Source organism: Erinaceus europaeus, chromosome 7, assembly GCF_950295315.1.
Source record: "Erinaceus europaeus chromosome 7, mEriEur2.1, whole genome shotgun sequence".
NCBI classification, from domain to species: Eukaryota; Metazoa; Chordata; class Mammalia; order Eulipotyphla; family Erinaceidae; genus Erinaceus; species Erinaceus europaeus.
In genome coordinates, this window is record NC_080168.1 from 36,450,973 (window position 1) to 36,456,972 (window position 6,000).

Consider the following 6,000-nt stretch of genomic DNA (forward strand, 5'->3'; position numbering starts at 1 on the left):
TTTTACCTCTCCTACATACCTCCTCCACCACAAGCCTGGAAATCCTCCCTCACCTGAAATTCTCAGGTTTAAAGCATCCTCCTTGCAAACTGTATGCCAGGTGTTGTCTTCAAGTTGACATCTTGGCTCTGCTTCGCATTAATGCATTATGAATGGTGATACCACCAATTCACAAATATCCTAGTTATTTTGATGTGTAGTTTACTCATGCTCAGGTGATATGGCAGAGAAAAGTACTAGAACCATAGGAGACTAGTTTATATATTCTTTTCAAAATATTTTATATATCTGGATCTGCCTTATAAGCTACAATTGAAAATGGTGGCATTGACTGCATATTAATTTCTTTCTAGTTGTAAATATTTTATTTGAAATTTTAATTATATTACCTTTTATTTTTATTGTTACTATTATTATTATTTTATTTATCTATATACCAGAGGACTGCTCAGTTCTGGCTAGTGGCAGTTTCAAGGATTGAATCTGGGATCTCAGAGAAAGGGAGTCTTTTCGGTTTGAGTCAACTGTGGGGGGGGGTTGCTTTACAGGCTGTGAAGCAGGTCTGCAGGTGTCTATCTTTCTCTCTCCCTCTCTGTCTTCCCCTCCTCTCTCCATTTCTCTCTCTGTCCTATCCAACAACACTAATAACAACAACAATAATAACTACAACAACAATGAAAAACAAGGGCCACAAAAGGGAAAATAAATAAATATAGAAAAATTTAAAAAGAAAAGAATTATTTTTTGCATAATCATTATGCTATCTTTTCCTCCCATCATTTCTTTTGAAGATGATGAATAATCAAATATTTGAACAAGATGCAGTGTACATAAACAATAGTAAAAGACATAGTTTAATTTAATCTACTAGATAATGGGAGTTTTATTAATATACTTTCAGACATCCATTTAATGTGTTGTTATAGTTTTATATATATAAAAGTATGTTATTCAATGTGTATCTCTCATACCATTTTTTCATGCTCAGAGGACCTAGTGGGGGTTGTATTGTTATATGGAAAACTGAGACATGTTATGCATGTACAAACTATTGTATTTACTGTCAAATGTAAACCATTAATTCCCCAATAAAGAAATTTAAAGGGAGTCGAGCTGTAGCGCAGCGGGTTAAGCGCAGGTGGCGCAAAGCACAGGACCGGCATAAGGATCCAGGTTCGAACCCTGGCTCCCCACCTGCAGGGGATTCGCTTCACAGGCGGTGAAGCCAGTCTGCAGGTGTCTATCTTTCTCTCCTCCTCTCTGTCTTCCCCTCCTCTCTCCATTTCTCTCTGTCCTATCCAACAACAACAACAATAATAAAATAACTACAACAATAAAAAAACAACAAGGGCAACAAAAGGGAATAAATAAATAAAATAAATATAAAAAAAAGAAATTTTAAAAAATCATTCTAATTACTATGTGCCTATATTACTTTTTAAGAAGGATACAGGTGGCTTCACACACTTGGATAATTTCTTCAGAAAGAGAGTGTTGGTATGCATGAGACCCCTTCTGCTTCATTTGGTTTAAATCCCCCCTGCTTAACACTATTCTATTTACATAACCACTGCATTCTATTTACATAACCACTGTTAACAAGCACCACCCTCCCTCCAGGGCATTGGTGGTTCAGTGATAGGATTCTCACCTGCTCCGCCCCCTCCTTGTCACACCCTGATCCTCTCCTTGTCACACACTGATTTTCACCAGTCACTTTTCTCTCCACCCTCTCTATGTCACATCCTGTTTCCACCCTACTTGGCAAGTATATATAAAGACAGCATTGTGAGTTTTACAGTACCTTGAGTTTAGCTTAGCTCGGCTTAGATTGTGCTGCGTCCTGCATGAATAAAGAGATACTGCCTACAGTTCAACCATGAGTTCCTGGTCGTCTGTGAAGCCAGCCCAGGGAAAACAACATAGCTCGTCGAAAACGACGAGAGAAAGGAGACAGAGGGAAGAAAAGAGATGAAAGGGGAGAGAAGATAGAAGAGAGAGAGAGAGGGAGAGGGAGAGAGAGAGAGACACCTCAGCTCCCTGTAATGCAATGAGGCTGGCCTAGGAACCTGGGCTGTGCACACAGTACAGAGAACACTCACTATCTACATGATTTTTTTTTGTCAGTCCTTTTTCTGGGTGAATATATTCTTCCCCATTTTCCTTGCTAGGAGTTCCACTATGATGTGTTTGTGTATGGCTGATTGATATTCAGAGTAACTGTAAAAGGGAGAGAACTCATTAGATAAACAATGTGTAACTTTTTGATATGTGTAAATAATGTGCCTACCAGAAGCCTTAGTGAATAAACTTTCATGCCATACCTGTGTGCAAGTGTGATTACCTGCATCCTGAATCAAATGGTCTCACCAACAGTTTCATGTATCTTTTCATGTTGTTTATAATATCTGAGATTTTATTATATATGTTTTTAAAGTAAAAATATTTTTGGTGGGTGTCAAAAGAATACCAGTCCAAGTATAAATACTTGATTGTAAACAATCTTCTGAGAAAAAGGCCAGATGCCCCATACAAAGACCACCAACCACTGTGAGTGTGACTTTCCTGAAGCTTTGCCCTTAGAATCTTTGCTCCTTGGGAACTTAGGGCTTACATGTCGATGGCTCTGAGAAGTTAAGTACCAAATTGGGTTACAGATCATTTGAAATACATCAAGGCAGGAGAAGAACATCTCCAAAAGTAAACTTGGCTCACAGTACATATTTGCCTTGACAATGTTTGATGTTTAGTTTTTATCATCTATGATTTAGTTCTGGACCAAGAATACTCTATGATATTTTTAAAAATTAATACAATTCAAAAGGGATAAGAAGACTGTGTATCTCTGTTATTTACATTTATAATAAACATCCGGTAAAGTACTTGATTTATGGAAACATATAATAGACTCTGTAAAGCAAAATAATTTGTGCAGTTAAGTTTCACAAACTAACTGAATACACACACACACACACACACACACACACACACACACACATATATATCCAGAGAGAGAGAGAGTAGAATGTAGAACAAGTAGAACTGAACATGTTCAGAGCTCCAATTTTTGTCAATGACATCTTATAAGTTTGGTAAAGAGCCAGACACTACATATTAGTCATTTTTTTCCACTTTCTTTATCTGTTCTTCATTTTGTTTTGCACTGAATATCTTGCCTTCTCATGCCATCTAGAATATTCTAAAGTCGTTTGGGAATTTATTAGAGCCAAGTAATTAGTTTTACTTGATCAGGGAAGACAATGCCTTCCAGTAAGGTTTATATAGGTATTCCCATAGGAGTAAGATAGTCATCATTCTCATTTTAGCTACAACAGATCTTGTTTCTCCTACAGCTTACAGCAGGTCCCTCATTGTTCCTTTGCTTATCTACTGAGCTCACCTTGTTCTTAAAATAGAAAAGATCACAGCTACAATTCATTATTATTTTCCTCTCACTCCAGCCTCTTGTACTATGAAATATCTCTTAAACTTTTTCTTTCTTAATTTTTTAATTATTTTGACGATTAAAATAATCCTGAAACTTTCCCTCTGGTGGGGACGAGGGGCTCGAACCCTACTCTTTGTGCACTGTAATAAGTGTGCCCAACCAGTTGTGCCACCACCCAGCTCCTTTTCAAATTTTCTTATCTCAGTAGAAGTCTCAGAAGTGCCAACTCTCCACTCACTTGATGGAAGGCGGTTGCCTTCCACTTACCCCTTTCTTCTCCATTACAGTTACAGTTCTCCCTCTGGTTTTGACAGTTCCTGTCTCTTGTTGAAGAAAGTCTTTGCTTGACCTCAAAGGCACTTCTCTTTGAATCAAATCTGTCTGCTTTATTTATACTGTTCACATGTGTGTTACTTCCTGAAGCACAAATTTTACCTCCACTCACTCAGAGAAACAACTCTTTAAAAAAAAGCAAGCAAGCAAACAAAAAACCAGTCTCTGAAGTCAAACACAATGACAAATGCACACTCCTTGACCTGTTTAGAGTTTTTTACTCTTCATTCTATTTTCTTGTTGAAACTGTTCTTCTTTGTAGTAAAATGGCCCTTTCCTTCTCTCCTAGTTCCTTATCATCTACTTTTGCCTTTTGTTTACTGCATGATTTTGAATTAATTTCTCTATTCCTTTCTATATATTCTATTAGACACTGTATAGTTATACTCCTGTTACTGCTTGGTCTTGTTAATTAATATTAAATCACCAATAAAAATTTTTAAATGAAAAAAATAATGTGGAAGTATCAGAGCTCAGAATCAGATATAACACTGCATGGAAATACTACTCTTGGAAAGTCACTTGAATTATTTACATTATTTTAATTTTGGTGACAGAGGATAACTTTTTCATTCATTAATGTTTGCCTTCCTAGGGTAATGAACCTGAAGTTACCACTGTCTCTGTTTCTAAATTCATTTTGGGCTCTGACAAAAGTCTGTACTGGGAGTCACCTTCTCAGGCCCTGGTACAGTATCACCAATAATGTTTTAAATATTAACTAGATTCTTAGAGGCAGATAATACCTTCTCCCCACTGACTGACTAAGACCTCTTAGAGTGGGTGAGAAGCAGTGACAACAATGTTAAATAAAGTGAACACCTTGCTCTTGAAGTATGCACATAATAGCAGAAAAGACAAGTGAACACTTCTTTTATTTAACTAATGGTAACTGATGTCACATGAGAAAGGATGTGTTCAGTGTAAAGTAGTCTGAAAAGCTTTCTTCTATCCATATCTATCTATCATCTATCTATCTATCTATCTATCTATCTATCTATCTATCTATCTATCATCTCTAAGTAAGGCTGAGAGACCACAACACCAGAATTTCCTTCCTTCATCGCTGCTGGGGTCGGGATTGAACCGGTTGTGCAAATGGAGATGAGACATACTTTCCACATGAGGTAGACTTCCTTCCCAAGTCATTTGCTTTAAAAAAAAATTTTCAATACCTTCACTCCTTCTTCCCCCTTTTAACTCAAATCACTTCTAAATTCTGATACTCTCAACTGTTTCTAATTAAAATATATTGGAAAGAATAATTTAATTTTAATAATTAAATATAAGAATGTGATGAAATAGTCATTGGAGACAGATTTTCCCCTTCTTAATTTTGGGATGGTGGCAACATACTTTAAAATTAGTACTGTATAATACAAATTAAGAATCCCAATTTTTGAATGTCATTTAATGCATCATTGAAGTAAAATTTTGAGTAATATAGTATCTTAACATCATTGTTAAATTTAATTTACATATGTAATCCCATAATCAGTGTGAGATGGAAAAAGAATTTTAAAATATGAATTTTATTTATGATATATAGGAGAGAGAAAGAGAGTAACATGAACCAGAGGGAATGAAAATAAGAGAAGTCAGGACATTATCTGATACATGTCGTCTTGAGGATGGAACTGAGAACCTCCAGCAAGATAGCCCAGTGTTCTATCAGTTGAACTACTTTGCTTGCTTCAGAGAAAGTATTTTATGACTGAAAAAGGTCACACCAACGAATCCCTCGCCTTCCTGGATAAGCCATGTGTAGAAATAGCATATGGTTACTATCTTTACCCCATCGGTAAGTCTATTCAAAGTGAAGACAGTGTCTATACCACAGAGGTTTATGGAGAAGAAAACAAGATCCTGACCTCATGTAGTCATTGCATAGTTCTTGTGAATAACACCGTGTCTCCAAAAGGGTAAATATTCAAATAAATGAATTTTGTACTGTGTCCAATTTCCTGTTTATAGATAAGGGAGACTTGTTTTCCTTCCATTTCCCTACTGCACAGTAAAATCAAAGCCAATAAAAAAGGAGGATTCAACTTATCAAAATTCCCCATTGGGAAACTAGTGCCTCCCATTTGATACACTTTTTGTAATTAGCTTTAGGGTCTCTCACCTAATTCTTTCCTTCGAATTAATTAAAGTGTACTTGAATGTGACAGACATTTCAAAATTCCCTATAATCTAACAGGAAGACCTGCCACCCCTCC